This window comes from Bombina bombina, chromosome 3, assembly GCF_027579735.1.
Source record: "Bombina bombina isolate aBomBom1 chromosome 3, aBomBom1.pri, whole genome shotgun sequence".
In the NCBI taxonomy this organism is placed as follows: domain Eukaryota; kingdom Metazoa; phylum Chordata; class Amphibia; order Anura; family Bombinatoridae; genus Bombina; species Bombina bombina.
In genome coordinates this window covers 868,398,367-868,415,698 of record NC_069501.1, presented here as the reverse complement: position 1 = coordinate 868,415,698, position 17,332 = coordinate 868,398,367, and the positions used below count along the sequence as shown (strand labels likewise).

Below are 17,332 nucleotides of genomic sequence, written 5' to 3'. Positions count from 1 at the left end.
CACTGTTTATAGTCTTTATTCTTTTTCTTCAGTGACTCCTGAAACATTTTGTTAATGAAGTAGGTCTCTTAAGATTCTAACTTACATATTTAATATGAGGGTTGGAGGTGTACGTGATTATACTTTTTAAATAATGTTCCCCTGCTGACAAGCAATTCAAACCTTGTTTTTCAAAAACATAAGATGTCTCTGCTTTTAGTAATTAGGGTGCCACTATATTCATGTTCTCATTTTTCATCAGTAAGTGTCTTAAAATGTAATTAGTGTTAACAAGTTATTTGTAAAGAGAATGTATATCAGTGCAGGATCATTAGCATAATAAATTTAATTGGCAGCACCCTCTCATAGGAATGCAGTAACACTTCTGAAAAGTACCACTTCAGCAACATAAATCGCTGGTACAAACAACTTTCTTTTTTATGACAGCTTCAATGAAATAATTTTGAGCTTGTTTATTAGTTAAAAATTAATTACTATACACTGAAAAAAATTGAGTTTTTTTCAGTTGAACAAATGGAAATATTATTGCTACTTTTATCCTCTATAGTAGCAGAAAACTAAAGATGAGTATCATGTTTAAAGTGATAATCTATCCTTAGCTATGTTTATTATAAAAAATTTGTGTAAAAAATAAAGCGAGCATTAGGCTCTGAAACTTTTTGTCATTCTTGAGCAAATCACTGGAACATTTTCCCTGTAATGTATCCTGTATATTTACTTATTACATAATGTACTTATTGGCTAAATTATTACCTCATAATGGTCTGGATTACAAGTGGAGCACAAAAATGTGTTACTGTTTGTTCGTTAATATCACTGAGCGCAATCAATAGCATTTACATTTTTCCAGTCCAAAATTAGCTCTCAAATTATATTCAAGGGCTTGCTAACATTTGTATGTTGGATAAAGTGGGTGAGCTAAATCCCTGTTATTTAGATGTACAGCAAAATTCATGTTGGATATTGCTTAAGCGCTAAAATGATAATGCGCAAGCAGTGAAGTTCTTAATTTAGGTCTGTGCTATACTATTTTAATGAAAGCTTAATACATACATTTTATACATACAGTACACACATATACCTTTGGGATATTCCCAGTGCCACCACTTCTTATATAACACATCCCTTTTACTCTCCCTTATTATTAATTAAATATTTGTTTCATAATTGTTAAGTTTAAATATAACTTGAAACATTTATTTCCATAACATGTTTTTTTTGTTATGCAAACTAGGATTTGCATATCCAATCCAAGACAAACAGGATTACTTTAGAGACCACACTGGAGTAATTTGATGATAATCAAAATATATTCAAAGCTATTTGCACATCATCAGACATAATCAGACTTTTAAAATCATCAGCTAAGGTAAAAAATGATAACTTCAAAATGATTAGCAGATTACCTTACTGATTACTTCACAAGCATGAGCAGCTTGGATGGATTCTGATGACTAGTCTGGAGTGATCGATTACTTCAGATTGACTCCAGGATGATCATCCTTTTTGACTAAGGAACGGTTTACTTCAGGTCTCAAAAAGTTTACATTTTCCACTGGTATTTTGGATTGTGCTTGAGTGCAGCATTTATCTCACCACTTGTAATACTAGCATAATGAATGAGCTGACAACACTATCTAAACTATACATTAAAAGTAAGGGCATGCTAAAAGTTTTTCTCACGTTAAGATGCTTTAGTTAAAGGGATAGTAAACACCAACAATTGTATTGTTTAAAAAGATAGAGAATCCCTTTATTTACCATTACCAACACTGTTATAGAAATATATGTGTTACCTCTGTAATTACCTTGTATCTAATCTTCTGCTGACTGCCTCCATATATCAGATCTTTTGACAGACCTGCATTTTAGGCAATTAATGGTAAATCTTAAATAACTCCATGTTCATGAGCACAATGTTATTTATATGAAACAGATGAACTAATGCCCTCTAGCTGTGAAAAACTGTCAAATGCATTCAGGTAAGAGGTGACCTTCAAGGGCTTAGAAATTAGCATTTGAGCCTACCTATGTTTAGCTTTCAACTAAGGATACCAAGAGAACAAAGTAAATTTGATGATAAAAGTAAATTAGAAAGTTGTTTAAAAGTACATGCCCTAAATCATGTAACTTTAATTATGACTTTATTATCCCTTTAAAAAATTTCATAGCACTTGTTATAGCAGATTGTGCTTTATTCTTGTTGTGAGGTCAAGCAAACGACAACCCTTCGCTGCTGATTTTGCTCAATTTGTAATTTAACCCAATGTGTTTATGAAGACCAAATTACTGCCAATGTACAAAGTGATGCAATAAAGTTAAATTCATAGTAACATAGTAGATGAGGTTGAAAAAAAGACAGAATTCAATGTCTTTTTTTGAGATTGGTCCCCAGAACTACACTTTATACTCAAGGTGAGGTCTTATCAAGGACTTAAATAGTGACAGAATTATCTTTTCCTCCCTTGCACCAATGCCTCCTTTAATACGTGCTAGTATCTTATTAGCCTTAGGAGCCACTGCCCATCATTGAGCACCCATCTTTAGCTTGTTATCTATTACTTCTCCCAAATACCTTTCTTCCTCTGTTTTGCTAAGTCTAGTCTCGTTTAAGTAATAAGTTGCCTACTTATTTTTACTTCTAAAATATAGAACCTTGCATTTTCCAGTATTAAATCTCATTTTCAGGTATAAAAAAAATACAAAATAATAATAATCACAATAAATTTAGTTTATGGGGCCGAATTATCAAGCTCCGAATGGAGCTTCATGCCCCTGTTTCCGTGCAAGCCTTCAGACTCGCCGGAAACGGCAGTTATGAAGCAGAGGTCATAAGACCGCTAGTGATGTCGCAAACCTAAAATTTTCGGTTCGCGAACCGCGGACTCGAACTTCCGGTATTGTTCGCGAACCGCGCGAACCGCGCGAACCGCCATTGAATTCAATAGGCAGGCGAACTTTAAAACCTACAAGGACTCTTTCTGGCCACAATAGTGATGGAAAAGTTGTTTCAAGGGTACTAACACCTGGACTGTTGCATGCTGGAGGGGGATCCCTGGCAAAACTCCCATGGAAAATTACATAGTTGATGCAGAGTCTGCTTTTAAGCCATAATGGGTCTAAATCAACTAACATTCCCAAAGTGGCTGTCTCAAAACATCCTGGACAGAAGATAGATTGATAGTGATAGATAGGATAGATAGATATACATAGATTGATAGTTAGATAGAATCGATAGAAGAGAAATAGATAGATTTGTTAGATATATAATTACCCTAATAAATTATAATAATCAAACATGCGTTCTTGGACCCAACTAGCTTGTGTCAATTAGTACTTTTCTTAGCACTTTAATCCCTGTCCCCCCCCCCTATCGGGGGAGTTCTATATGGCCTGCCAGATTACCCTGAAAAATTATAATAATAAGACATGTGGTCTGCTACCTATTTTAACGAGGTTGTGTTTTAAGTACTACCATTCTTAGCACTTTAATCTCTGTAACTCCCCCTATTTGATGAGGTCTATACGGCCTGGATGATTACCCATATAAAATATAATAATAAGACATCTGCTCTTGGTCTGCGACCCATGGTAACTATGTTGTGTTAATTAGTAATGTCCTTCGCATTTTAATAGCTGTTACTCATACTCACCCTATCGGTGGAGGTCTATATGGCCTGCATGATTACCCTTACAAAATATAACAACCAAACATATGTTCTGGGACCCATGGTAAGTAGGTTGTGTTATGTAGTACTGTTCTTTGCATTTTCATACCTGTTACAACACCAAATGGTGGCAGGTCTATCTGTCCTTCATGATTAGCTGCACCCAAACCCAAAAAAAAGCCGAGTGGTCTTAGACTAACACCCATGGCTAACTCTGTTGTTTCAATTAGTACTATTCTTAGCACTTTCATCCCTGTTACGGGCGGTCTACATGGCCATCATGATTAGCCGAACAAAATACTACAATCCAACCTTTGCTCAGTCTTCATAGGCCCTTCATTGTCTGTATTTTGATAGTACAGTTCTTATTATTTTTATAGCTGATACAACACCGAATGTTGTCAGCTCTATATGCCTTCATGATTAGCTCCACCCAATACAAAAATAAATCCAAGCGGTCTTGGATTAACACCCATGGCTAACTCTGTTGTTTCAAGTAGTACTATTCTTAGCACTTTCATCTCATCATCCCTGTTACTTCCAGGACTCTCGGTGGTGGTGGTCTACATGGCCATCATGATTAGCCTAACCAAATACTACAATCCAACCTTGGCTCAGTCTTCCTAAGGCCCTTCATTGGCTGTATTTTGGTAGTACTGTTCTTATTACTACATGGTGGTCTACATGGCCATCATGATTAGCCTAACCAAATTCTACAATCCAACCTTGGCTCAGTCTTCCTAAGGCCCTTCATTGGCTGTATTTTGGTAGTACTGTTCTTATTAGTTTAATAGCTGATACGACACCGAATGTTGTCAGCTCTATATGGCCTGCATGAATAGCCGCACCCAAAGCCAAAAAAAAGCCAAGCGGTTTTGCACTAACACCCATGGCTAACTCTGTTGTTTCAAGTTCTACTATTCTTTGCTCTTTCATCTCATCATCCCTGTTACTTCCAGGACTCTCGGTGGTGGTGGTCTACATGGCCATCATGATTAGCCTAACCAAATACTACAATCCAACCTTGGCCCAGTCTTCCTAAGGCCCTTCATTGGCTGTATTTTGGTAGTACTGTTCTTATTAGTTTAATAGCTGATACGACACCGAATGTTGTCAGCTCTATATGGCCTGCATGAATAGCCGCACCCAAAGCCAAAAAAAAGCCAAGCGGTTTTGCACTAACACCCATGGCTAACTCTGTTGTTTCAAGTTCTACTATTCTTGGCTCTTTCATCTCATCATCCCTGTTACTTCCAGGACTCTCGGTGGTGGTGGTCTACATGGCCATCATGATTAGCCTAACCAAATACTACAATCCAACCTTGGCCCAGTCTTCCTAAGGCCCTTCATTGGCTGTATTTTGGTAGTACTGTTCTTATTAGTTTAATAGCTGATACAACACCGAATGTTGTCAGCTCTATATGGCCTGCATGAATAGCCGCACCCAAAGCCAAAAAAAAGCCAAGCGGTTTTGCACTAACACCCATGGCTAACTCTGTTGTTTCAAGTTCTACTATTCTTAGCTCTTTCATCTCATCATCCCTGTTACTTCCAGGACTCTCGGTGGTGGTGGTCTACATGGCCATCATGATTAGCCTAACCAAATACTACAATCCAACCTTGGCTCAGTCTTCCTAAGGCCCTTCATTGGCTGTATTTTGGTAGTACTGTCATCCTTTTGAATAAAAGATTACAGTAAAGGCATTGATTTTAGAAACCCACAGATCATTATTTGCAACCGTGAATTTAGCAAAAAAAATTGATTACACACCCGTCACACTTATTTATGCTCAGGCCTTTTTAATACGAGGGTCCCGGAGCCTCAACCGAAACAACAGCATGAAAGAGGAGATATGTCATCCTTTTGAATAAAAGATTACAGTAAAGGCATTGATTTTAGAAACCGACAGATCATTATTTGCAACCGTGAATTTAGAAAAAAAAATTGATTACACAGCCGTGACACTTATTTATGCTCAGGCCTTTTTAATACGAGGGTCCCGGAGCCTCAACCGAAACAACAGCATGAAAGAGGAGATATGTCATCCTTTTGAATAAAAGATTACAGGAAAGGCATTGATTTTAGAAACCCACAGATCATTATTTGCAACCGTGAATTTAGAAAAAAAAATTGATTACACAGCCGTGACACTTATTTATGCTCAGGCCTTTTTAATACGAGGGTCCCGGAGCCTCAACCGAAACAACAGCATGAAAGAGGAGATATGTCATCCTTTTGAATAAAAGATTACAGGAAAGGCATTGATTTTAGAAACCCACAGATCATTATTTGCAACCGTGAAATTAGAAAAAAACATTGATTACACAGCCGTGACACTTATTTATGCTCAGGCCTTTTTAATATGAGGGTCCCGGAGCCTCAACCGAAACAACAGCATGAAAGAGGAGATATGTCATCCTTTTGAATAAAAGATTACAGGAAAGGCATTGATTTTAGAAACCCACAGATCATTATTTGCAACCGTGAAATTAGACAAAAACATTGATTAGACAGCCGTGACACTTATTTATGCTCAGGCCTTTTTAATATGAGGGTCCCGGAGCCTCAACCGAAACAACAGCATGAAAGAGGAGATATGTCATCCTTTTGAATAAAAGATTACAGGAAAGGCATTGATTTTAGAAACCCACAGATCATTATTTGCAACCGTGAATTTAGAAAAAAAAATTGATTACACAGCCGTGACACTTATTTATGCTCAGGCCTTTTTAATACGAGGGTCCCGGAGCCTCAACCGAAACAACAGCATGAAAGAGGAGATATGTCATCCTTTTGAATAAAAGATTACAGGAAAGGCATTGATTTTAGAAACTCACAGATCAATACTGTCACAACAAATATGATTGGTGTAAATATTTTTTAAGTAGGCCTGGCACACAGGCTTGGAAGGCTGTAGAAAAGTGCAATTCAAAGGCACGAGCAAACTGAGGGTTTAGATCATCAACAATAAAGATTTTTTTAATTGTAATTAGTAACTATACTGTGACAAAAAATTTGGATTGGTGTAAATAGTTGGCAAGACGGCCTGGCACAAAAGGATGGCAGGCAGGAGGGAGATGCAATTCAAGGACACTAGGAGACTGATTACTGACAGTCTAAACAGTGATGATTGACAATTTTTGAAATACTGTTAACAGAAATATGATTGCTGACAACAATTGGCTAGGTGGGCCTGGCTCACAGCAGGCTGCAAGGCAGGAGGAAAGTGTTATTTAATGGCACCAGCAAACTGAGGATTCAAATCACAGCAACTATTACCAAAAAATTAAATTTTTAATGATTAGAATACTATCCCAACAAATATGATTGGTGTAAATATTTTTTAAGTAGGCCTGGCACACAGGCTTGGAAGGCTGTAGAAAAGTGAAATTCAAAAGCACGAGCAAACTGAGTATTAAGATCATCAACAATAAAGATTTTTTTAATTTTAATTAGTAACTATACTGTGACAAAAAATTTGGATTGGTGTAAATAGTTGGCAAGACGGCCTGGCACAAAATGATGGCAGGCAGGAGGGAGATGCAATTCAAGGAAACTAGGAGACTGATTACTGACAGTCTAAACAGTGATGATTGACAATTTTTGCAATACTGTTAACAGAAATATGATTGCTGACAACAATTGGCTAGGTGGGCCTGGCTCACAGCAGGCTGCAAGGCAGGAGGAAAGTGCTATTCAATGGCACCAGCAAACTGAGGATTCAAATCACAGCAACTATTACCAAAAATTTTAATTTTTAATCATTAGAATACTGTCACAACAAATATGATTGGTGTAAATATTTTTTAAGTAGGCCTGGCACACAGGCTTGGAAGGCTGTAGAAAAGTGCAATTCAAAGGCACGAGCAAACTGAGGATTAAGATCAACACTAAAAAAATGTTTTATTTAAATTAATAACTATACTGTCTGTGACAACAATTATGATTGGTGTACATAGTTGGCTAGACGGCCTGGCACAAAAGGCTGGCAGTGGCAGGCAGGAGGTAAATGAAATTCAATGGCACTAGGAGACTGAATATTTGCAGTCCAAAAAATTATGATTTTTTTTTTTTAATTACTGTTACAAGAATTGTGATTGGTGCCACTAATTGGCTACTTGGGCCTGGCAGACAGGCTGGCAGATATGAGTCGTGGATGGTAGGTAGGGCAGCAATTTAACACAGTATGCTGTGTAAGTGACAAAAACACAGGACTGATAGAAAATTAAGTTACATTACACTAGCAAAATATTTTAAAATTTTAGATTTTAATATTAAAATTATGTTAAGAAGCGCAATGCACATATGACTCTATGAGTGGTCGCACTGGCTGGCTGCTACGTAGGGCAGCAATTATAACAACAGTATGCTGTGTAAGTCAGATAGACAGTTAGACACAGGCCTGATAGAAAATACAATTAGATTACACTAGCATAATGATTTAAAGACTTTTTTTTGGAAATTTTAAGAAAAAGGTTAAGCACATACATATGAGTCGTGGCTGATAGCCTTGGAAGGGCAGCTATTAAAAACAGTAGGCTATGTATGTCGGATACACACACGCCTGATAGAAAATACTATTAGATTACACTAGAAAAATGATTGAAATTATTTTTTGGGGGGGGGAATTAAAAAAAGGTTAAACACATATGAGTCGTGGCTCATAGACTAGGGAGGGCAGCAAGTAAATACAGTAGGCTCTCTATGTCAGCAAAACACACAGGCCGAATAGAAAATTAGATTTGATTACACTAGCAAACAAATTTAAACTTTTTTTTTTTTTTTATATTAAAATTAAGGTGAAAGAAAAATAGATATGAGTGCTGGGTGGCTGCCTGGCACAGACCAATTAACCAAAAGACTGAAAAAAAGAGGTATATTAATGCTGAGTGAGCCTGACAGACACAGGCATGATAGTAAATGTAATTAGATTACACTAGAAAAATATTTTTTTGTGTTTTTTTTTTAAATTAAAAATAATGTTATAAACGGATATTAACACTGCTGGCTGCTGGCTGGCACAGAGCAATGAACCAGAGTATATGCTGTGTGACACTGGCCTGATAGAAAATGAAAAAAAATTACACTAGAAAAATAATTATATTTTTGGGTTAGTTAAATTTAAACTAATGTTGTTAGGGAGATATCAGTGGTGGCAGTAGTCACAGCATATGCTGTGAGCCTTAAACACACAGCTGAAAGCCAGGCAAATGCTAATAAAAAAAAAAAAGAAATAAAAAAAAAAACGGCACGAAATATAGCCCTAAAAAGGGCTTTTTGGGGTGCTGTGCTTGCAGCAGAGATGAGTGGAGTCCTTCTGGATTGTAAATACACTAGCCTAGCTATGTTTTTCCTATGAATGTCAGGAGCAAAAACATAACACGTCCTATCATTAAAAAAGCAAGGTCGTTATGAGTCCAAAATGGCGGATTCCGAGTAGCTGGGAGTGTCTGTGAGGGAGTGTCTGATGTTGATTGGCTCTAATGTGTCAGGCGGCTGTGACATAAAGGGTCAAAGTTTCCACAATGATGACACATAGGGGCGGATCGAACATCGCCATGTGTTCGCCCACAAACGCGAACGCGAACAACCTATGTTCGCTGTGAACCGTTCGCAGGCGAACAGTTCGGGACATCACTAAAGACCACTGCTCCATAATTGGTCCGCTGCCTCTGAGGCTGCGGACATCAATCCGCCCAAACCTATACGATCGGGCTTATTGCAGGGGGCGGCATTGTACAAGCAGTTCACCAGAACTGCTTGTGCAATGATAAATGCCGACAGCGCTGAGCGGATCATGTCGGACAGACCGATGATAAATCGGCCCTTATGAATCTACTGTACAGAATATCACAGAAATGGGTTTGAGTGGAAAGACCTCTGAATCTTTCTTAGTGTATAGTTTTGCATATGCTTTTAACTTTGTTTGATTGATTTTAAATTCAAGTTCTTACAATTTTAAAGGGACACTAAACCCACAATTTTTCTTTCATGATTCAGGTAGAGAATACAATTTTAAACAACATTCCAATTTACTTCTATTATCTAATTAGCTTCATTTTTTAGATATCCTTTGTTGAAGAAATAGCAATGCACCCCTAAACCGCCACCCTCCTGCATCGCAAACACTATATTAAACGTATTAACCCCTTATCTGCCGCCCATCCATATTGTGATGATTAAATAACCTAATAACCCCTAATCTGCGCCTACCCATCCACCCACATCGCCAACACTATGTAAATATATTAACCCCTAAACCGTCACCCTCCTGCTTCGCAAACACTATTTAAAATGTATTAACCCCTAATCTGCCACTCCCCAACATTGCTGCCACTATACTAAAGTTATTAACCCCTAAACATCTGGCCTCCCACATCGCCGCCACTATAATAAAGTTATTAACTCCTAAACCTCCAGCCTCCCACATCACCGCAACTAAATAAACTTATTAACCCCTAAACCTCCGGCCTCCCACATCGCTGCCACTAAATAAACGTATTAACCCTTAAACCTCTGGCCTCTCACATCGCCGACACTAAATAAACCTATCAACCCCTAAACCTCTGAACTCCCACATCCCCACCACTAAATCAACATATTAACCCCTAAACTGCTGCCCCCCACATCGCAAAACACTAAATTAAACTATTAACCCATAAACCTAACACCCCCTAACTTTAAATTAAAATTACACTATAACTATATTTAAATAAATAAAAACTTACCTGTGAAATAAAAATAAACATAACATTAAACTATAAATGTACCTAACATTACTATTCTAATAAAATAAAAAAATGCTACCACCAAAAAAACTAAGCTACCCATTGCCCCTAAAGGGGCATTTGTATGGGTATTGCCCTTAAAATGGCATTCAGCTCTTTTTCACTGCCCTTAAAAGGACATTCAGCTCTTTTAAGAAAGCCCAAAGCCCTAATCTAGAAAAAAAACACCCAAAAAAATGAAAAAATAACCTAACACTAACCCCATAAAATCTACTCACGGACATCCATCTCCATCCAGGTGGCGAGAAGTCTTCATCCAGGTGGCGATATCTTCATCCATCCCAGGGGTCTTCTATCTTTATCCCGGCAGTAGGGATGGGCGAATGTTTCTAAAAATTTGAAATTTAAAATGAATTTTGATACATTCGTTCGTTCAAATCGAATTTCGAATGTTTATATAAAATTCTAACATTCTATTTTCGAATTTTTGTTTTTGAATTTTTCAATAAAATTCGAAAATATTCGTTTGAATAATAGAATGTTTAGCTATGTATTCATTCAATTTCGAAATGTAATATTCAAATTTGAATGTGACATTCAAATTCGAATGTGACATTCAAATTTGAAATAGTATTTCTAGTCTAAAACTGTGTTTAATGAATGTAATATCCGAATTTGAATGCTACATTCGAATTCGAATGTCACATTCAAATTTGAAATAGTATTTCTAGTCTACAACTGTGTTTAATGAATGTAATATCCGAATTTGAATGCTAAATTCAAATTCGAATGTCACATTCAAATTTGAAATAGTATTTCTAGTCTAATATTGTGTTTTAAATGTGATATTCGATTCAAATGTGATATTCGATTCAAATGTGATATTCGATTCGAATGTGACATTCGAATTCGAAATAGTATTTCTAGTCTAATACTGTGTTTTATAAATGTAACATTCAAATTTGAAATAGTATTTCTAGTCTACAACTGTGTTTAATGAATGTAATATCCGAATCTGAATGCTACATTCGAATTCGAATGTCACATTCAAATTTGAAATAGTATTTCTAGTCTACAACTGTGTTTAATGAATGTAATATCCGAATTTGAATGCTACATTCAAATTCGAATGTCACATTCAAATTTGAAATAGTATTTCTAGACTAATATTGTGTTTTAAATGTGATATTCGATTCAAATGTGATATTCGATTCGAATGTGACATTCATTTTAAATGTGATATTCGATTCGAATGTGACATTCGAAATAGTGTTTGTAGTCTACAATTGTGTTTTATAAATGTAACATTTGAATTCGAATGTGATATTCGAATGTAACATTCAAATTTGAATGTGACATTTGAATGTGACATTCGAATTCGAATGTGACATTCGAAAACTGTAAATAGCATTCGAAAATCGAATTTTTAAGAATATTTGCTCTTATCAACATTCTATTATGTAAATCGAATTTCTACAATAATATTCGTTCTAACATTCGAATTCGGATATAAACACATTTGCCCATTTCTACTCGGCAATGCATCCTGGAAGCCAATCCCATCCTGCGTAGAGCGTCCTCTTCATACGGTCACCGCCGTACACTGAAGTTGAACACAAGGTAGCCGTTTCAAAATGGCATGCCTTGCATTCCTATTGGCTGATTTGGTTCTTCAAATTCAAATCAGCCAATACGGTGAGAGCTTTTGAAATCCTATTGGCTGTTAAAAACAGCCAATAGGTTGAGAGCTACTGAAATCCTATTGGCTGTTCAAATAATTTTTTGGGGTGTTTTTATAGATTAGGGCTTTGGGCTTTTGTAAAAGAGTTAGGTTTTTTATTTTGGGGGTTGTTTGGGTGGTGAGTTTTACTGTTGGGGGGACGTTTTTTTTTTTTTTTTACAGGTAAAAGAGCTGTTTGGGCAATTGGTAGTTTATTATAGGCTAGGGGGTGTTTTTATTTTGGGGGGCTTTTTTATTTTTATAGGGCTATTAGATTAGGTGTAATTGTTTTTATTTTTGATAATCTTGTTTGGTGGCAAATTAGGGGTGTTTAGACTTGGGGTTTATGTTAGGGTGGTAGGTTTAAACGTAACCTTTTTTTCCCCATAGACATCAATGGGGTAGTGTTACGGAGATATTTTTAAACTCTCTCCCCATTGATGTCTATGGGGGAAAGCGTGCACGAGCATGTCAAAGCAGCCCTTTTGATTTTGTGCGGTATGGAGCTTAACACCACCATATCGCACACACATGGAGGCTTTTCAGTAACTCATAATGGTAGCGCTATGGAGAATGAAATAACGCAACTTTTTTGGCATTAGTTTCGCACCCTGTTAAAACACAAAACTCCTAATCTAGGTGTTAGTGAATTCAGCCAAAATGTTATAGACATTTTTTTAATTTTGTGTGACATATGAGGCAATTTTTCAGGCAAAGCAATGATAACAATAAACAGTTTCTCTTGATAAATTGTTTAGATTAATATGACTCTGCTACTAAAATAAGCACCAGCAAAGACAGCTAATTGACACCCGGTAAATGTGAGGATATGTAGAAACTGAATGCATGTCATGTAGTGATTGCCTCTATAACTTGATATGCCTGCATTTATCTCCTAATGTCAAATTAGCAATTTGTTCAGCAACTTTTTTTCCAAATACAATTTTAATGCTGTTTTTCAACTAACCTTTATTTGTTCACTATCTAACTCATTTTTTATTAGGTGCACTGATTTTAAAAGTTTTTTTTTATTTGGCTTTAGCAGTATTTGCTAAATAAAAAGAATATTACATTAATTGCTAATGTTTTTCTAAAAAAGCTTTTGGACATTAAGATGTATTCAAAATATAACAATACATTATATTAGGAAATTCAATGATTCCCTAGAGAAAATTGACTTTCCTTTACAGAATTTATGCTGAGGTTATAGTCAAGGTTAATTTTCAGTGTCAAGCAAGTGAGACTGTTACAAGATTTAGTGACAAAGCAAGAGCAAATTAATGCAAAATCAGTGGCTTGCATATTGATCCTTTCATTGGATATGTCTGAAATTAACTTATTATTTAATTAAGGTGTAAATGAGTATAAAATGTTTTAATGTCAGCACATAAATGAAAATGAATACAGTTATGTTGAAAGCCTATATATAAAAAAAATGCACACACATATTGGCCTATGTGTGAATATCTGTCTATCAGTACTAGGTCCTGTTCTTTTTAATATTTTTATTAATGACTTGGAACAAGGATTAAATAACAACATCTCTATTTTTGCAGATGATAAAAAGTTGTGCAAGGTCATTAGGTAAAAGCAGGATGAACTTGTGTTACAAGGGGATCTGCAAAAATTAGAAGTATGGGCAAAATGGAAAATGAGATTTAATATGGGAAAATGCAAAGTTCTACATTTTGGAAGTAAACATAAGCAGTCAATGTATTATTTAAATGGGACTAGACTTAGCCAAACAGAGGAGGAAAAGGATTTGGGAATAGTAATAGATAACAAGCTTAAGATGGGTGCATAATGCAGGGCAGAGACTTTTAAGGCTAATAAGATACTAGCATGTATTAAAAGAGGAATTGATTCAAGGGCGGAAAGCATAATTTTGTCACTATATAAAGCCCTGGTAAGACCTCACCTTGAGTATAGAAGGCCACAAAGCTAATAAAGGGAATGAAGAGTTTAAGCTATGAGGCCAGGTTAGCCAAACTAGGTCTGTTTTATCTAGAAAAAAGACACTTGATATATATTCAAGGCCCATATACAGAAATGGCAGAAGCTCTGTTTATTCCAAGAAAATTGTTTGTGACAAGAGGTCACAATTTAAAGCTGGAGGAAAGGAGATTTAATCTCCTGCAACTGAAATGTTTTTTCACTGTAATAGCACTAAAACTTTGGAACCCATTACCAATGATTCCAGAAGATAATTTTCAGAAACTTAGTCAGCTCTATGATAACTGCTTCAGCTAAACCCAAATCCCTTAACTAATGAGAACTGTGACTTGGCTATATTGCATCTGCAGAATACACAATTGAACAAACAGCGAGGTGTAGATGTAGTGGCATTGATGAGGAGCGTGAGATTTTGGAGGAGATAGTTACCTTAAAATCTGAACAAAGCAAATGGAGCAAGGGGGCTGTGTGATTCAAAGATGCAGGGCTTGCAAAGAGCAACTTGGTGGGAGCTGACTTCCTGCATCTGAATGAGGGGTTACAATCTTTATTGTTGATCTCTTAATTCAGAGAGTGCAGCTTTAAGGAGTGTGTATCGGTGGTCTACATTCCCAATGTCTGAAGGTACTGATGCAGTAAAACTAGATCGACCACTACCCGAGATGGTTTAATTGAAGTGGTGCATGGGGACATTACTTATCTTGGTATGTTTATAAATTTACTTGTTTTTCCCTGGAATCCCAGTGATCATGATCATTAGACTTGAAGGAAAGACTTACACCCGGAGCTGGTTTCCCAACTCCTTCTTAAACTTAAAAAATTGGAGTAGGTTAGAGCTACCTGACTACTTTTTCAGGTTGAGCTGGCTAAAACAAGTTGATAGCTTACCTTTGTTCAGTTCATATTTTCAGTATGTGATATATTTTGGACTTTGATGAAGATCTACATAGTCCAAAGGCGGCATGACCACCTATATTTTATAGGAAATGGTGAGAAATGTGATCTTCGGTTAGAATGGACCATAGGTGTTTATTTATGTTGCTTAATAACCTTTAGTTTTATTTATAGGTATAAAATCTTGAAGTTTGAAATATGTCCACTATCATACATTGAGTAAATCTAGTCTTTAGAGATTTGAAATATGGCTGCTCTTTGCCTGTTTTTAAGCAAGTGAATACATTTTATACTTTATTTTTTTATATGTGCTATACCTATGCATGCTATATTGTATAACCTCTAATTAGACAAGTATCATAAACTGCAAATGAAGTATTCAGATATACTTTGGATTTTACTGCTCTAGTATGGGAGAAAGACAGATCTTAGCTTGTTGTATATAGTTGGGTTGTAAATATAACATTAATATTTCCCATGTAAAGGTGTTCTTCCTGCCAAGAGTTTCTCTAACATATATTTATCTAACTATATTCCAGCCTTGTGGGGGATTCCAATAAAAAAGTGTATGTGTTCTTTAACTAATTAGTGAAGTAATAATCAGCACAGAACAATATATAAAAGTAAATTACTAGTACCCTGGTGATTACCCAAATATTGCAACCAACAGCATCATTATGTTGACAATAAAGGAATATATGTGAGGTTATTAATTGACCTGTGCTATTTTATAACATATAGGGCTAGATAACAAGTGGAGCACTATTTTAACATGCGTCCATAAACCAGTGGCTGGTTAATGCTCCTGCGAGCATACAGGAGCACTTTGTGCTAAGTGCAGTTAGACCTCATGATCATTAGATTTGAAGGGAAGTTCCCAACTCCTCCTTAAGCTGGAGAATTGGAGTAGGTTAGAGTTCAAGTCAGTACCTAACTACTCGGCCGGGTCGAGCTGGCTAAAACAAGTTGATAGCCCAATATCACACTCGCAAGAACACAATTGTGCGCTCCACTCATAATCCCTCCATAAACTTTTGAATTAGGTCAGTAGCATTTTTAGGTCAAGTGGTTACCCCTGTTATTTCTGATACTTAATATTTTTAATGCCATCTGTTTTTAGCAATAGTTATTGAATTTAAACTCATACTTTACAACTTCTAAATTAGAAGTTAAAAAAATGCAACAATGATGAGTCCAGAAATTGCTTAAAAATACTGCTTTCAGCGTATATAGTAACTTAAATGTATTTTCATATACATTTGTTTTTCTATTAGGGTACTAACGGCTAGATTTGGAGTTTTGTCGGTAACGACCCGAAAAACTAACGCCGGCTTTTTTCTGGCCGCACCATAAAAATAACTCTGGCATTGAGAGACCACATAAAGGCTGCGTTAGGCTCCAAAAAAGGAGCATAGAGCATTTTTAACGCAGCTTCAACTCTCGATACCAGATTTGCTTACGGACGCCGCCAGCCTCAAAAACGTGCTCGTGCACGATTCCCCCATAGGAAACAATGGGGCTATTTGAGCTGAAAAAAAAACAAACACCTGCAAAAAAGCCGCGTTCAGCTCCTAACGCAGCCCCATTGTTTGCTATGCGGTAACCCTTCCTACGTCTGCACTTAACACTCTAACATGTACCCCGAGTCTAAACACCCCTAACCTTACACTTATTAACCCCTAATCTGCCGCCCCCGCTATCGCTGACCCCTGCATATTATTATTAACCCCTAATCTGCCGCTCCGTAAACCGCCGCTACTTACATTATCCTTATGTACCCCTAATCTGCTGCCCTAACATCGCCGACCCCTATATTATATTTATTAACCCCTAATCTGCCCCCCACAACGTCGCCTCCACCTGCCTACACTTATTAACCCCTAATCTGCCGACCGGACCTGAGCGCTACTATAATAAAGTTATTAACCCCTAATCCGCCTCACTAACCCTATCATAAATAGTATTAACCCCTAATCTGCCCTCCCTAACATCGCCGACACCTAACTTCAAACATTAACCCCTAATCTGCCGACTGGAGCTCACCGCTATTCTAATAAATGTATTAACCCCTAAAGCTAAGTCTAACCCTAACACTAACACCCCCCTAAATTAAATATAATTTAAATCTAACGAAATTAATTAACTCTTATTAAATAAATTATTCCTATTTAAAGCTAAATACTTACCTGTAAAATAAATCCTAATATAGCTACAATATAAATTATAATTATATTATAGCTATTTTAGGATTTATATTTATTTTACAGGTAACTTTGTATTTATTTTAACCAGGTACAATAGCTATTAAATAGTTAAGAACTATTTAATAGCTAAAATAGTTAAAATAATTACAAATTTACCTGTAAAA

The 17,332-nt window shown here is 36.3% G+C and overlaps 1 protein-coding gene across 1 annotated transcript in view; it reads left to right on the top strand.

Annotated features, from left to right (window-relative positions):
- The window catches only part of GPC6 (glypican 6), a 2,314,333-nt gene that overhangs the window by 1,224,898 nt on the left and 1,072,103 nt on the right, over window positions 1–17,332 (top strand). The gene's annotated exons all lie outside the window — the stretch shown is intronic.